General features: G+C 49.3%; 1 protein-coding gene across 1 annotated transcript in view; it reads left to right on the top strand.

The window, feature by feature from the left end:
* Positions 1-2130: 2130 nt before the first annotated feature.
* LOC115616331 (opioid-binding protein/cell adhesion molecule homolog) overlaps positions 2131-16557 on the top strand; it is a 337209-nt gene continuing 322782 nt past the window's right edge. The window contains exon 1 of the mRNA XM_030505417.1: positions 2131-2163. The gene's annotated coding sequence lies outside the window, so the exon portion shown is untranslated. The remainder of the gene's footprint in view (positions 2164-16557) is intronic.

Raw genomic sequence — 16557 nt, 5'->3', positions numbered from 1 at the left:
GGATGTGCCATGGAGTTTACCCTATTAAAGGCAGGGAATTGCCTCTTTGGATGCAGGGGAGGGAGAGCTTTGCTTTAATGCCCCAGAGACTCAGCAGAGGAGCCAGGAATTGCATTTCACAGCAGCTTCTTCCCTTTGCTCCTGCTCAGAATCCAAATCCAAAATGCTGTGGAATCTTAGAGTGTTTTCCCAGTGAATATTTCAGGGATGTTTTTAGAGAGCAAGCACGCAAACAGCATTGCAAGGGTCAGGGGGTATGTACTGGCTTGCCCATGAGGCAACGGATTCACAGTTGGGCTGTAAACTGTGGTCCTTGGAGTGTCACCTTGGGGCTTTTCAGTGCCAGGTCCCCAGGGAGCTGGTGCCCGAGCATCACTGGCAGGAGCTGTATCCGCTGCCATCCTTGTAAGTGCTTTCCCTTGGTAGGGAAATGTTTTCTTCCTGGTGTGGTTTTAGGATCTGTGGATATTCAACTTTTGAAGTTTCCAAAGTGTTTTATTGCACTTTAGAATCAGAAATGACGTCTGTTTTGAAAGCAGAAAGTAATTGTGTGCTAAGCGAAACTGGAAGTTCTGCTTCTGCATTGAAAACGCTGCTGAAATGGATGGTTTCGCTAAAGAAAAGCTCAGCTTGATTTGCTTTTCAATGTTGCTTTTGCTATTTGGTCTGGTAACACCTTTTCCCGGTGCTTTGAGTCACTTCTGAGCCCCTGGCGCTCCTCTCTGGTGCTGTCATGTATCCAAAGTGAGCTTGGAAACAGGCAGAGATGTGCTGGGAGCTTGTCTGGACGCGGGATGATGCTCACTGCAGCACCAGCCTGCAGCCCCCATCCCTTCTCCCTTTGGGAATCCACGTTTTCCCTGAGGCCTGGCTGGATCCAAACCACGTGCTGGGTGGGAATGGTGTTAGGAACAGCAGAGAGGTGGCTTTGACAAGCAGATCCCACCATCATCCTCACCTTCCCCACAAGCATTTGGTGGTGGCGGTGGCTGCGGGGGGCCGGCAGCGCTTGTGCCCACCCCGCTGCAGAAGTCTGGAGCCAGCATTTGAATAATGAATTCTGTTTAAGACTGAAAGCTCGGAGATCCATCTGTAACAAGACTCGGAATAATTACAGCTGATGATTGCCTGGTACCTCAGCCAGAAAAAACAGAACAGATTTTGGCCGCCAGCAATTACAAGCAGGCACCCGCTTGAGCACAGGGAGAACTTTGGGAATGAATTCATGAATACATCGCGGTGGGTTTGAGCGGTGGGGATGGTGGTTTGGGCTGCAGGACTAAGGGAATGGGGTGTCTGTGTTCACACAGCTCCCAGGTCCCTGCTCTGAGGGGTTGGATGATGGCAGGGGTGTCCCCTTGGGGGTGCGCACTGTACCCTGCCCGTCTACAGCATCATTTGGGGTTGGGAGGAGCAGGGCATCTGTGCCTGGACCAGTGCTTGTGTGGGGCTGTGAGAACTGGTGGGAAGATGTGCCCCTGCCCATGGCAGGGGGGTTGGAACTAGATGATCTTAAGGTCCTTTCCAACCCAAACTATGATTCTATGAAATAGGAGGAAAAAGGGCAAAAGTGGTGTTGAGATGAGGCCGTTCCCAAGAGCAGTGGGGTACCTGGAGGTGGCAGGAGCAGCGACAGATTTTGGACCAGCATTTGCCCCCTGTTCCTTTGGTTTTGTCTTGTGGCCTCATGGGCAAGGGCTGAGCAGGGAAGGAGGGTTCCTCCACCCAGCACAGCAGCAAAGCCCTTCAGTGGCTGCTGAACCCGTGCGTGCTGTCCCCAGCATCTCAGATTTGCCTTGCCTATAATGGGGATAATTTATCAGCTAGTGAATAATACACTTTCCTTCCTCCATGTCTCTTCCACCTATCATTTCAACCCAGTGAAAATTGTCAAATTAGACTATTTTCCTTGACTGTTCCATTTAGGAGCGGGGAGGGGGAGATGAAGGCTTTGATAACTGCGTTCTGCTGATGTCTTGTAAAACAAGCAGTGAGTAAAAATGTTCCTGCCTGAGATTTGAGGGATTCCCTCATTGGTAAAGCATGAGCTTTCCCTCCTGAGGTTAGATGCTGATGATTTGTAAAAGGCTGTTTTCTTTGCCCCCTAGAGCATGGCTGGCTGAGGCTTGGGGGAACCTTGGCTTCGCAAATCACTTGGGGACTGTAAGTACATTGCGCTATCGCTTCTTCCCATCCGCCAAAATTGCATGTGCTTTGAATTGTCCTGGTGTAATGCATCTGTATTCATCACTGCTCCCTTATCTTGTTCTGCTCCAATCTACAAGGATCTGCTTAGTTCTCCTCTGTACCTTTAATTCTTCATCTCAACCGGTGTCACCGCTGAGCCTGCAGACAGCAGGAGCATCTTTACTCTTGCAGCTGGAAAATGCATGTGTGGGGACTCCCTGCCCTGTCTCCAGTCCTGCCCTTTGCAGGGGACATGGGACTGCTGCTCATCCTGGAAGGACTAGTGTTGTCATTGAGGATGTGATGGTCTGTTGTGCATGGGTGCTCTGGGCTGTCCGCGTGGCTGTGCATGGTCCTGATGGGAGGGATGATGCCAGTGATAAGTCCACTTGGGAGGAGGAAGGTTGAAGAGCTCTACCTGAGCTAGAAGACTTGGGACATCCCTGGATATCACTATATCTGGGGTAGAAAGTGTGTGGCCAGGTCCTGTGGTGCTTTTCCTAAGGGAATCACACAATGGTTTGGGTTGGAAAGGACTTTAAATCTCATCTAGTTCCGCAAGCAGGGACGCCTTCCACTAGAGCACGTTGCTCCAAGCCCCATCCAACATGGCCTGGAACACTGCCAGGGATGGGGCATCCTCATCTTGCACTTGTACCTTACATCCAGGCTAAGGTGAATGCCAAAAAAGGTTTTGCTGGTCCTTCCTTATGTGTTGAGCTGATCTTAGGTTGCCAATGGGTTTTTGCAGCTTCTTTATTTCTAGTGGTATGAAGACAGGAGATTTTAAGATGTTGGTATTAAGATGGAAGGATTTTTTTCTTCAGTGATCCAGGTTATTTCCTCCACTGAAGTTGGTTAAATAAAACAGGACCTGCAAAAAGACTTGATGTCCAGTTTGAGTTATGCCTCACATACCTGGTTCTGTCTCTCTGCATCATCCTGTTTTGGGCTGAAACACAAGGTGCTGAGTGTGCCATCCTGATCCGATGCTCCTCCCTCAGACTCTCCTAGAAATCTCCATTGAAACCCTGCCCCTTGCCAGGATATAGGAGCTGTGTGGGCAATATGGACTGTGCAGCATGACTTAACAGGCACCCAAATACATGGAACAGCTGCTTAATCAGTTCAAGTGGCCGGGCCACCAGTTTATGGTGTATTAAGTATTTTTTGATTCTGTTTAATTGGGACATTGCAGAGACCCTGATGTCCAGCAATAAAGACAGTGGGAAGCTGATCAGACAGCTCATAAACACTCCATTAATGCCACTCAGTACAGCACAGCAGTAACTTAAAACATGTTGAAGTGTGGCTGAGGTGGAATGGGATTGGGAAGGCAATTTCCAGCGCTCCCAGTCCGAGGCTGCCACGTGTGTGTGTGTGATTGAAGTGGGATTAGAAGTTGAAGTGCAGTATTTCAGGAGGGATGCAGCCGCTTTACACAGCACAGAGTGAGTTCATTTTTAATTCATAAGTGCAATTAAAGCGCGCTAAGAATAAAATTCATAAGTCTTCAGCTAAAAAGTGACCGTGGTTCTTGTGAAAACTCTTTTTGTTCCTCCTGATGTGGGTGCTCGGTGTGCCTGGAATAATAACCACAGCCAGTTAGTCCTCTTTTCCCTTTTCCTTGTCAATCCTATGCAGGCTTTATTAATCTTACCTAGATGTGCCCTTGCGATGCTTTGCACCAGTGGTCTTATAAAGCCTCAGAAGCAGGTTTAAGTCTGGGTTTTGGCTGCAAGACCTGAGAGATGGGGGTGAACTGGGTGAATTCCTGCCCATGTTATTTGTTCAGATGCAGAAACAGAGCCCAGGAACCGTCGCCATTTACTTGAGATGCAGAGGGGCAAAGGCACAGATCCCTGGGCATCTTGGGGATGAAAGTGGTGGCTGTGGCTATACTGGGAGCCCTGAAAAGGGGTTGCATGGAGAAGTGTTAACTGGCAAAGAACTGGCAAAGAAGAAGCCTGTGTGTGCTCCTCCAGCTCTTGGAAGAGGCATCTCGGTCTGCAATAGCTCCCTGTGGCATGGGTGGAGAAAGGTCTCAGCTTTGCCCTTTCCCAGTTTCTTTCCAATCACTTTCCCCTTGGTCCACGTGGTAGCGTGGCTGGAGGGGTGACAGCCACCTCCTCATCTCCCTAATGAGCTCTGGGTCTGCTAATGAACCTATTGCTCCTTCACAAAGCAAGTCCAACAAAGAACCTCTGCTCCCAGGGGGCTCAGCTTTGATCAGGGGATGTATCTTGTCCTCTGCATGGTCAGAGGGGGACGATTCCCTGTTGGCTGCTTTGTAACTCCAACCATTCATCGCTGTCAATAATGGATTCATTTAAGGGTCTGATTCCCCCCCTGCCTTTTCCCTTTTCTTTTTTACATCTGCACACTCACTCATGCAAAAAATTACATGATTTCAGAGATTCAACTGACTCTGGTCTTGGATGGTGAGGGCTCCTTAGTACCACCATCACCATTCAATTAGCCCTGGTGCACAAAAGAGACGTGCTGGAATAATACAGCCTTTAGCTGAAAAGGGGCTTTGTCCCATGGGGAGCTCCAGCACTTCCCAGCTGCATGGCACACGCTGGTCCTTGATGCTCATCCTTTGCCTGCATCCATTGGGATAGTGATGAGGACCAAGTCCAGGAGGCTGGGACAAGTTTGAACATATCAATAGATGTAACAGGCAGAGATTTAGGTGTTTAGTGTTGCTGGCTCCCAAACAGGCACTTTGCATGGCAGTTGGTTGTGTCTTCTGCAAGACGCAGGGTGAGTCCAGCCCTTTAGAGCATCTTCATCCTCCCAACTGCAGCATCAGTCCCCACTGTGTCCAGGCTGGAGAAGCTCTAGCATTCCCTGCTGCGTCCTCAGCTCTCTGGATGTGCCCTGGAGCAATGCTCAGGTGTGGAGAGGGCCCAATCTGTTGCTTTGAAAGGAGGGCAGAAGGAAAGTTTTTTCTTCCCTTCATCTCTGTGCTTGATTAGGAGCTGATAAAAAGCCAAAGGCAGGTCTCTGCTCTAGCAGGACATCAGATTCCACTCCAGCTTTGCCTGGGAACCATGTGGATGAAATATTAAGCAGCGTAGGCACAACAGGTATAATGAGAAGAGTAGTTAAAGGTCTGGCATCCTTTGGGGACATGTGTGATTGATCAGCCCTTGCACACATAAATAACTCAGCCCTTTAGATCTATGTGGCAATTTTAAATGTTTAATATAGCTGGATGTATGGTGAGGAAGTTGTCACCCTCTGCTCTGTGCCTATGATGCTGCGGGTGAATTTATCATGTTCTCCCTTTTGGAAACATCTGCACAGGGCCCATGCCCCTGCTGGAAGCTCTTGGTGGTTGCAATCAGCTTGTACTTCAGCCCAGTTGGTTGCTATTGATATTTTGTTCTCATGTGGTGTTTCTAACAGCACTGGTGCTTTTAAAACCAGAGCTGGCAACAAATCCCTGCTGTGGCTCTGGAGCAGGAGATCTCTTGCTCTCAGAGGTTTATTCCACCTATGAAGGAGGATCCGTAGGGAGGTACCAGTGATGCTTGAAGGTATAGTCTGAGGGAGACACCCCAGCTCTGCAGAAGGTCCATCCTTGTGCCATGGCATGGACAGTGCATGGCTGAGATGTCCAACAGAAGCCTAGCAAGCAGCCCTGGGGACAGCAGGCACCATGGACAGGATGGTGGCAGGCAGAGGGAGTGAGTAGGGAAAGGTGTCCAAGCCATCGAGATGTGCACGGGTGCAGTGGTGGAAGCAGATGCTTCCCTCTCCGGTGGTCCCAGCCTGACAGAGCTGTGACATCCATCCCTCTTCAAGCACTGCTACCCATCTCTTTAGGAGAACTCATTAAAAGCAAACATCTCCTGCTTCTGCAGCAATTGAGAACGATCACTGGAGCTGCAGGGTGCTCTTTAAAGTCTGATGGGTGAGGAGAGAAGGTAAAAGCCTGGGGATGAAGGCCAGCAACAAGGATTAAATAGCACTCAGTAGCAAGCAGGTTTGCCTTGGGCATCCTGGCAGGCATGCAGCCTTCTAGGTAGGATGATACTGATATGCAGGTGTCATCTACTTTGATTTCCTGATGGCATCTTTAACCTTTTGGAGGCTGGGAAAGCCATCCAGCCCTGCTATTAGTGCTTGTGAGGATGGCTACATGTGCTTGGGTACGTTAGGTCACGTATGTTTGGGTTTTTCCCCTTGTACGTGAGGTAAGCTCTGGTAATGTCCTCTGTGACACCCCACATCACCACCTGAGGTACTGGGGGACTCCTGGGGTGAACATGGCCCTGTTTGCATTGCAAGCCTCCCCACTGGCTTTTAATCACTCTTTGGCTGCCAGAGCTGGGCTCTGCTGATGATTCCTCACTCAGGTTTCAATGAGGGATTGCATCCCTCCTGTGCTCTGTGTGTTGTCTTCGTTCCTCTGATCACCAGCAAAGATGATGTTGAAGACATCCTGTTTCATGCAGATAATATTCCTTCTGCTTTAGGCTTGAGCAGACGAGGTGCTGGGAGGTGAATGGGTAGATTTGGCTTTGTGGTAAAGGTGTGGGGGACCAAAATGCTGCTCCTGAGGGCAAAAAGGGCTTCAGAGGGTAGTGTGTGGAGGTGAGGAGGTGGAGCAAAGCTACTCCAGAAGATGACAACTGTATAAAAGCAATGGGGTGGAAGGCAGAAGGTAAGGTCATAACATCACCCAACCGCATGCAGGAGGCAAGTGATTCCCAAGCATCCCCAGTGTGTTTCTCTCCCAGCTTTTTGGATGGCACAGTGCTTTTGGTCACGTTTTTGCTCTGCCACAGGCCCTGGTTGCTGGTTCCTGACTCATACCACCTCTGTAGGGCTGAAATCATGGTGCAAGTGGCATCTGATGCTCACTCTCTGTTCCTCTTTGCATCCTTCCTCTCGTGACTGTACGTAAAAGCTGCTTTCATCTCCTGCCTCCTTTAGCATCCTCCCTCCCATTCTTTTTTCTTTCCTTTTTTCCCCTATAAAAAGAAAGATTTTTTGGAAATGAAGTGAGGGAGAGACAAAAAATAAAAGCCCAGATGCAAGGTTTTTTTTGCTCATGAAAGGGAAAGCACGAAATACAACAAATTAAATAGCCACCCGGTGAGAAAAAAGGGATCGCAGTGAAAAATGGGGAGGGGAAGGGCTAAAAACCAGCTGAAAAAGGCAGGTTGGTGCTGGAAGATGCCAGCCAGGGCTGGGAATAGAGGCATAGCATGTGGTCCTTGTGCTGAAGTCCACCACTTGCTTTCTGCCTCTCTACCCCAAGCCTGCCATCCTCTGTTAGCTCCTGCAATATTTTATCTGTCAGCTCAGGCTCTGTTTGACCAGCGATGGAGAAGGACCAGATTAATTAGGAGAGATGTCTTTTATAGAGCCAGCCTGGCTCTGCAGGGGGAACTATTTAAAGGGATGAAGATGCACTGCAGCAGCTGCCATCTCGCTGGCTAGGAACGTGCTCACTCACCTAGCTCCAAATCCATCTCCTTTTGCCCTCTACCAGTAATTCCCAGCGTATAAACGTGAGGTGAGCTCTGAGCTGGTGAAAAGCAGGAATAGATGAGGAAATAGGAGCAGGATTATGTCTGGATGAATGTTGGGAGCTTGGAAAACTCCTTGTTTATTATAGCGCTGCCCGTGGGAATGGGGCTGTGGGGTTTCCCATATCCAGCATGGACCCAGCCATCAGGGAGGGTGGTGGGAGTGTCATTCCCCTGTTTCTAGGCTCATTAAGGCCTAGCCTTGCCTTCAAGTGACACAGGTAATGAATCCTCTGCAGGGTGCCTGCTGGCTTTAATAAGCTGGAATGAACTGAGGAAGGGAATTAACCTGGCAGCATTAGCTCGTGCTGCAGCGGGATGCTGGGGATGTCTCCTCCCAGACCGTGCTGGGAATCTTAACACCTCTCCAGCTTCTCTTTGTAAAGCACCCATAGCTTCAAACCCCGGTGAGGTGGTGGGGAACAGGCAGGGAGGCAGCACCCTTGTTTCCATGCTGCAGGGTGCCCCCCCTGCCTGTTTTCCCCCTGGGTGAATGACACCAGTGAGCGGAGTATGGCACATCCAAATGTGCAGCATCCCAGTTGAACTGGTTTCCTTCCCACTCCCTCTTGCCACCAATCTCCCTCCTCCAGAGGGACAGGGAGGATTTAAGAAGCCCTGTGTGTGTTTGGAAGGTGTTTCAGGCAGTGCATAGGACTGCTTTTGGCTCTGGCTCCTGAAGACTGGTTTATCACAACACTCGGAGAGCATAGTGCCTGCAAACCCTGCAATTAAAGTGCTTTTGGTTGGGTCTTTTGGCTTTTGTTTTCAGTAAGTGGCTTTGTAATGCAGCCCTGCTGCGGGGCACGATCGGTGGGGCAGGAAACAGGCTTCATCCAGTCGAATGGCTGCATGGGAAAGGTACGGACCCAGTACTTGGACTCATAGGGGTCTGGGAAAGGGGGTCCCATGTTCTCAACTGCATTAACACTGATGGCACAGTGCTTTTGGGGAGCACATGTGATGAGGAGCTTTCCTGCTGTCTTGGTTTTGGCTGGGATAGAACAAGTTTTCTTCCTAGTGGCTGGTACAGTACATTTAGGATGAAACCTGCTATGATACACCCCTCCTGCTCCGTATCATCCTCTCTTCATCCTGCAGGTCCCTGGGAAAAGCTCATTGTGGCAGCTGGGTGAGCCATTGCGGGCACCAGGCTGTGTGAGTGATCCACTGGGACATCGGGATCTGTGGATGAGAGCTCAATTGGTGCAACCCATTCCCTATGGGAATGACTGGCTGAATTGCATGCCTGGCTCTGTGCGTGAAGGGATGAGGGAAGGGTGGTGAGGCATGTTCCATGCTACAAGCAGGGAGCCCTGCTTTGCGGTGCTTTCTCTGTGTGCATGGTGCATGCATACAAATGTGCTCTTCCTGCAGTAGAGGAGCCTTTCCCTGGCTGATCCCTGAAGAACAGCCATGAGTTTTGAGAAACCCTTGATGGGCCCAGCTTATAATTATAATGTAATTGGTGTAATTGAGAGCCCAGGGGCTGATTTGCATGTTCTTCATGTTACTGAGGCTGGTGGGGTTATCCCTACTCTTCCCCTGCCTGCAGTTGTTGGGATTTAGTGATGCTGGGGTTGGGTCCTTCCTCCTGCCCATCAATGGGGAGCAGGAGATAAAGGGGATGAGGTTTGAAAGCATGAAGCAAACAGTTCCTTGTGGCACCATAGCCTGGATTTGAGGGCCACCAAAGCCATCCATAATTGATAACACCCAGGCTATAATGAGATCCCAGTCCAGGCTAGGAAATCATTTGCAAGCTGATCTGGATTTCTATGGAAAGGGCTTGTTCTCTGGAGGGTTTTCAGGCCTTTGGCTAATAATACTCATTCAGAGCATGAAGGGGGTGATGTTTAGACCACTGGGTGGATGGTGAGCACGAGTTTTAGCAAGTGAAGAGTGGACACCGCGTCCTCGGGGTATCTCGTCCACAAGATGCTGAGGCGGGGACTGAGCTCCTGTCCTTTGACATGGGCATGAGGCTGGTGGCTCAGGTGTGAAGCTGGAGGCAGAGGGAGCCTGGATAACCCATAAGGATTTGAAGGGGGTGATCTATGGTGAGTGGAGAGGGTTTTCCACCACTCCAAGTGCTGGTGTTAAGGTTTTCCTAGGAAAAATCTGGGTGAAGCACACATTTAGTGGTGTGATACAGAAACATGAGGGTACAGCCCAAACTGCATGTGAGATTGGGCAGGGTGGTTGTGCCGGGCTCCCTGTAGCCTTAAAACCTGGTGGCTGCCCATAGGGGCACAGTCTTTGCTGGATAACTTGATGGTCTTAAAGGTCTTTTCCAACCTGGTTGATGCTATGAAAGATGCAGGATTTCAGGGAGTCGTGGGGAGGCTCCTGCTTGTTTCTTCTAGCCCAGTTTGCAGAGGAAGAAAAACAATCAGAACAAAACAGGGAGCGAGATGCTCTTAAATCCACTGGGGCTTTGAGAGGATATTGTTTGTGCTTCTTGAATAATGGCTTTTGATATGAAATAATAGATTGTGCCGGTTTTGATGGCCAATATTACATTTATTTTAAATGATATAATCAGCCCTCGGCGTCTCAGTTGATTTAGTCAATTAAGTTTTTAACCTCATGTCTTCAATCTCATCTGTGAGTAATTTAAATGTGGTGGGTTTAATGAAAGTACATCTACCTGTTCATTTAGCCAGGCATATCATTGCCCTTTGGATCTCTGGTGGTAGGAAATGTCTCTTCTGCATGGCAATGTTTACCAGGGATGAGGAGATCACAAATGGATTGGCATTTCCAGAGCAATACAGCTACACCAGATACAGTGATTTCCAAGCTGCAGGGACATGTGCATTCAGGCTTTTAGACGGGACAACAGGCTTGTCTCTTAATTCTGGAGTTGTGCTTAACCCCAAGAGGTGATGGCAGCAATGAACCATCCCAAGCTTCCAGATGCACAGCAGCTTGGAGGGACCAGCCTGAAACCCCCTTTGCCTCGTGTGGGATGCTCCCAGGCTGCTCCAGCCCCTCTCATCACCCTCACTTTTCCCTTGTGCTAAATTTAATCCCAGGAAATGAAGCTGATGGTTTTAGCCTTCACCATCGTTGCTAAGAGAAATCAACCTAAATGACCCAGGGCTCCTCAGCGATTGGTTTTGCTGCTTTCCCCTCCCCATGGTTGGGCAATGAGTGCTCTGCAGCTTTTGGCATGGGATGGGTGGTGGGTGTCCCTTGGTTGCTCTCGAGGGGGTGTCTGTGGTGAAGCGATTTGAAACCACACTTAGAAACATTGATATTGACTTTTTGTTCTTGTCTCATAGACTGACGTTCCTAAAATACATTTTCCTTCTGTTTTTTGAAGCAGAAATACTCCCGAGGAGCATTCAATGTGGTTTTCTCACAGAAGGCAACCTACCTCCCCCTGAAAAGCGTTGTTTTAGGGTTTTCAGTGCAAAATGCGACCTGGTTTTGATAAAAGCATTTCTATTCATGAGCAATAGCTCATAGAGACTTGCAAGAAACAAATAGCTTTTGGCAGCATAAACGTCTGTGTCGAACAAGGGGATGGGGAAGGTTTGAGACTTGATTTGGTGTGGTTTGCCTATGTAATTTCAGCAATACAAGTGTCAGGGAATGTTTTCTCATCCAACCCAAGCTCAAATCTGATGCTGGTGAGAGCTACAACACTCTTGTGTTAATGATCTTCTTGGCTGTTGCAATGCCTTGCTCCTTGGAGATCTGTTTCACAGTCTCATTGCTAATGATCCATCTCTTCTTGATCAGGGATGAAGGCCCTTGGTGCAGGGCAGGTTGTTGCTCTCTCCTATAGGACACTGTCTGGTATAAATGGTCAATAATGCCAAGCTGAGGGTAAACGAGTGATAAACGTGTGATAAACTCACCAGGGTCCAGTAGCAACTTCTTCCTTCCTGCATACCCCATACTTACATTGAGTCCTCTGCTGCAGTGGGGTGCATCTCATGTTGGAGATACATATTGTGACCCCAATGCAGCTGCTTGGGTGTTCTAACACCAGGTTTTCAGGCTGGTGCTGCCTCTGTCCTGCCCTGACTCTCCCAGCCAATGGTTTGGGTCTCATTTCCTTGCTAGTTTGAGGCTCTTTCTCTCCCTGCTGCCATGGATGTGCCAAAGATGATGAGGTTTGAGAGTATGACCTTCTGAGCTGGTCCATTCTGTGTCTGCACCACCTCCCCTCTATTCCTGCTTATAAGGAGGCTCAATAGCATTTGAAGGCTGCATATGAAAAGGGTGTTTCTATCTCTGGCAAGGAAACAGTATGAGCCAGGGATGCTCAGAGCTGCCTTGGTACCTCCAGCTCTTCCCCACATCCTCCTGATGTAGCTCCACTCCCCTGCACGTAAGGGAGACGGCCCACACAGGTTTCCTTTAAGCAGAGATTCAGCTGTGGCTCTGAAAGCGGAATTAGAGGTAGGGCTTAATCATACAAGCTCTGGAAATGTGGGAGATTAGATCTTTTAAAGGAGGGTGGCTAAGCACTTTCTTTGCTGTGCAGGAATCTTCAGGGGGTTGGAGAGCGGAGAACTGGATTTAAAGCTTTGAAATTCCTTTTCTTTTTAAAGAGGTTTTTTTTTTTCCCCAGTTGGACAGGAAAGACTTTAAAGGGATGGTTAAAAAAGCGGGAGAGATAAGGAAGGGTGGGTGGAATGGAGGCACTTGTTGAAAATAGACATGAATCATGGATTGAGTTGTCTGGCCACATTTAAGATCTTTAAGGTCCCTTCCAACCCAAACCATTCTATGATTTAATCCTTGAAGTGCAGGTCTGCTCTGGGAAGTCATTACTGTTGGTGGGAGAGACCTTTCAGGTGCTCTGTGTCATTTCTTGCCACCTTTGAGGGCAGATTTACTCTGTGTAGAAACAGATCTTTGCTAGCCCCATTCTCTCTCCTGCCTGCTGCAGCCTCCAACTCGGCAGCTGAAGATAGTAGAGTATGCTGGGTGCTGCGGACCCCCCAAGCTGAGAGTCCAGGGGTGATGTTGAAGCTGGTATTGGTGCTGTGTCTGTAAGTGGGCTTTGTTTCTCAGCTAGGCATTGCCTGCCAGCTCCTGGTCCTGTTTGTTTGCCTCTTATCTTGCTCGGGGATGTTTGCTTGTGTTTGTCTTGCATTTTTCTTAATTTCACGGAGCTGAGGAGATCGATGGGAAGGTAGGGCTGGGATTTCAGGCTGCCTATAGCATGGATCTGTGACTGATGACCCCAGCTTTTCTGCTGCTCTCGAGGGTGGAAGCTTGCAGGGCTTGCAGGTTTTGGTGAGGGAGGGATGCCGTGTCCTTTCCATTTGTGCTCTTCTCTGGAGACCAGGGGATACCCGCATGGGTTGTGATGTTGTGACCACCCCAGAAGAGAGTGGAAGGTTGGGTTTAAAACCTCTCAACAGCTGAACTGTGCCCTGGGAGTCCTGCGTGGAGCTGCAGAACAGGAAGAGCCGGTGGGACCATGGTCCCTCGTGTCAGCAGAGCGGTGCTGGAGTCACGGTGCCGGCTATATCGGAGATGCTTGTTGCTATAGAAACACCCTATGGCAACGTGCTTATTTGGAGGGAGGTGGCATTTTTATGATGGAAGGAGCTCGGTGTGGACACACGGGTGTTGCTGCGGTTTTCCAACCTGGGGCAAGTGCTTCTGGTCACTAGGTGGGAAGGAAGGGTTGGCTTGGGTGACTGTGCTGGTAGGGCTGCAGCAGCTGAACCTTGAAGATAAAGGTGTTGGGGAGAATCATAGAATCGTCATAGAAAGGTTTGGGTTGGAAAGGACCTTAAAGCTCATCCAGTTCCAACCCCCTGCCACGGGCAGGGACACCTTCCACTAGAGCAGGTTGCTCCAAGCCCCGGTGTCCAACCTGGCCTTGAACACTGCCAGGGATGGGGCAGCCACAGCTTCTCTGGGCACCCTGTGCCAGCGCCTCAGCACCCTCACAGGGAAGAGCTTCTGCCTAAGAGCTCATTGCAATTTCCCCTCTGGCAGGTTAAAGCCCTTCTGCTTGTCCTGTCCCTACAGGCCCTTGTCACTTTTGGTGGTGCTCAGCTGTCATCCTTGGTGCAGGCGGTTTGTTCCTGCTCTCTCTGTGCCAATCACTGCTTCACACTCTTAAAACACGCTCTGTGTAGCCCTACATGTCCCCAGGGAGCCCTTCTCCATCCCTCAAGCATCTTCCACCACCCCCCCATCCTGATACCTGCCACCCTTCCTTTTAATAGCCCACTTCCACTGAGCAAATGAGGCAGAGCCTCAGATCCTCCCCTCGGTCTGCCAGTGAATTAACACTCCATTAACTTAATGAGGGCTCTCCCGGCTGCCCTGGCCATGGACATAGTGCAGTGCTGCCAGCCAAGCAGAAAGCAGGAGCCAGGCTTGGCTGGACACAGGGGCTGCAGCAAAACCCTTGCAGCTGAGCAGGGAGAGCCTTATCCAGGAATCTTGGGGCTGCTGAGGCTTTGTGGTGCCTCTGGGGTCCATGGTGGGGATGGCCATGAAGGTGAAGGGTGATGGGAATGGCTGGGTGTAGGTTGTGATGCTGTGTAGTCCAGGATGCTGCATGTGTTGTGGTGCTCCAGCACCCTTCACATCGGGAGGAGTGTGGCCAGAAGGTTGAGGGAGGTGATTGCTCCCCCTCCACTTGACCCTGGTGAGGCCACATCTGGGGTCCTGTGTCCAGTTCTTGGCTCCTCAGTGCAAGAGAGACAAGGAGCTACCGGAGACTGTCCAGCGTGATCAGGGATCCGGAATATCTCTCTTATGAGATGGGGTTCATGGTTCTTCAACTTGTGCATGGGGTCTGCATGGCTGGAGCCTGTTTGGAAGGAGGTCTCGCTCTCCTATGTTGTAATTGGGGCACGTAATTTCCATCCAACATTTTTAATCACCCAATTTGTGTTAAGGAGCATCAGATTTTGGTTCCAGCTGTGCCAGCACAGAAGATTCCACCTTGTTAATGAATCCTGGGCTCGAAACGCTTTCTGTGTGTGTGGGGGGACATGAAAGCCCAGGAAGGAGAGACGACTTGAAGGTGCCTCAGGAAATTGGGAGCAAGGGCAGGACCAAGTGAAGAGATGGGACCACCCGTGGATCATGCTGCATTCTGCTCCATCCAGTATCCAAATTTTAGCCTTTTAAGAGGATTAGCAGGTGTCTGTTTGAATTACTCTGACATGAAGAGTCAGTCAGAAAATGTACATTCCTTGGAAAGGTCAAGTCCATCTGATTCCTGTATTTGGTATGCCAGGGCTTCTCCTTTCAACTCTCCCTTCCTTAATGAGATTCTTGTTTCCAAGCGTCGCACTGCGGGCGCAGAATTTGACAAAGTCAAGTGTGGTGGAGGCAGCGTTTTTGTTAACATGTTTACCCTTTCATCTGCTTGTCCTTTGAAAGCTCCACAGTAGACAATAAGGATGCAGCAGGACGTGGTTGCCAGCAAAACGAGCCTTTTTTGGGGGGGAGAGATGGAGATGTGCTAGCGGGGTTCTGCATCACCACCAGCTTTGATTTGTACACGGGAAGGAATGCAAATGGAGGGAGGGCTTGGAGGCTTTGAGAAGACCCCGTGGTCACCACGGGTGGCTGGGGCAGGCAGCAGGGTGTTAGCAGCTCCTGCCGTGGATATAAAGCTGAAGTTGGCCTGGCCTGGCAGAATGGTGTTTCTTGATTAAATTAATGTCTATTGATAGTTCTCCTGTTGTTTTGATTTCGCAGGCTGTTTAAATTCAGGCTTGTCACAACAAAATACAAAGGAGGTGGCGTGGAGATTGATCTGCTTTTTTTTTTTTGTTATTCCCCCCCTTTAATCCTGTCTCTGAAGAAGTGTTTTAAATTTGTGTGTATTTTTTTTCCTCCGCTTCCAGATTGACAGCAGGAATGTTCAAACAGTGGCACAAATAATTATGGTAAATTCCAAGCATACATTAGCAGGGAAGGTGCTCCTTGATTGTAAAGCACAACTGAGTTTCCTGCGTCATGAAACCACTGACACGGGGGCTGACGATGGTGATTTATTCCTTTGGATTTGGTGGCTGCCAACCTACTTTTCCCAGAGAGGGTTTTAGTTTTGATGGGTGAAGCTTTGGTGTCCTCTTTGTTGTCAATGCTGTCTCCTCTTTGCTTTGCGACGGTCCCCTCCGATTCTTCAGCATAGAGCCTTTTATGCAAGCCGAGTCCCAGACTGCTCTGCCAAGTTAAATAATGTAGTCACAAAACCAAATATTGAATAATGACTGAGGAAAGGATTAAGGGAGACAGTCGAGGAACAAAAAGAGAGATTCTCAAGTGGTTTGAACGCCAAATTGAGAAGACAGAGATGTTTTCCTCGTGGAAAGTTCCCAGGGAGGGTTTTCTGTTTGCTTCTAGGCTCACTTACTGGAAAGAAAACATGAGTTTTCATTTGATCCTTTGGAAGGCTGCGTCACCAACCTCAGTTCTTGACTTTACTCTGGTTTTGCAGGAAGATTGAAATAAAAGTTGCCTTAGGGGGGAATCAGATGTGTAATTTCACATGCGATTCGCGAGGCTTTTCTAGCCACCTCGAAGTTGTTGAGCTGCAGTAACCACGGGGTGGGTAGTTGTTGGGTACTCATATGGTGAGAGAGAAATAGGCTGAAGGAATGAGCTCCTCCTGATGTTGCACAGAAACTTATGTAAATGCCTTTCGTATAGCTCGAAGAAAATCTAGAGCTCCTCTAAATCAAAGAGTGGGAAATTCTACTGGGAAGCCATAAATTCCATAGATGTCTTCAATAAATCCCAAGTATTGGCCAGGGAAGAAGTATCCATGTGGCGAAAGGGGTTATTGGACCTTCTGCTGGTTTCCTTATCTTTTCTGGTC

This window comes from Strigops habroptila, chromosome 17, assembly GCF_004027225.2.
Source record: "Strigops habroptila isolate Jane chromosome 17, bStrHab1.2.pri, whole genome shotgun sequence".
Classification (NCBI taxonomy): domain Eukaryota; kingdom Metazoa; phylum Chordata; class Aves; order Psittaciformes; family Psittacidae; genus Strigops; species Strigops habroptila.
The sequence above is the reverse complement of the archived record's forward strand: the minus strand, read 5'-3'. Positions and strand labels throughout refer to the sequence as shown.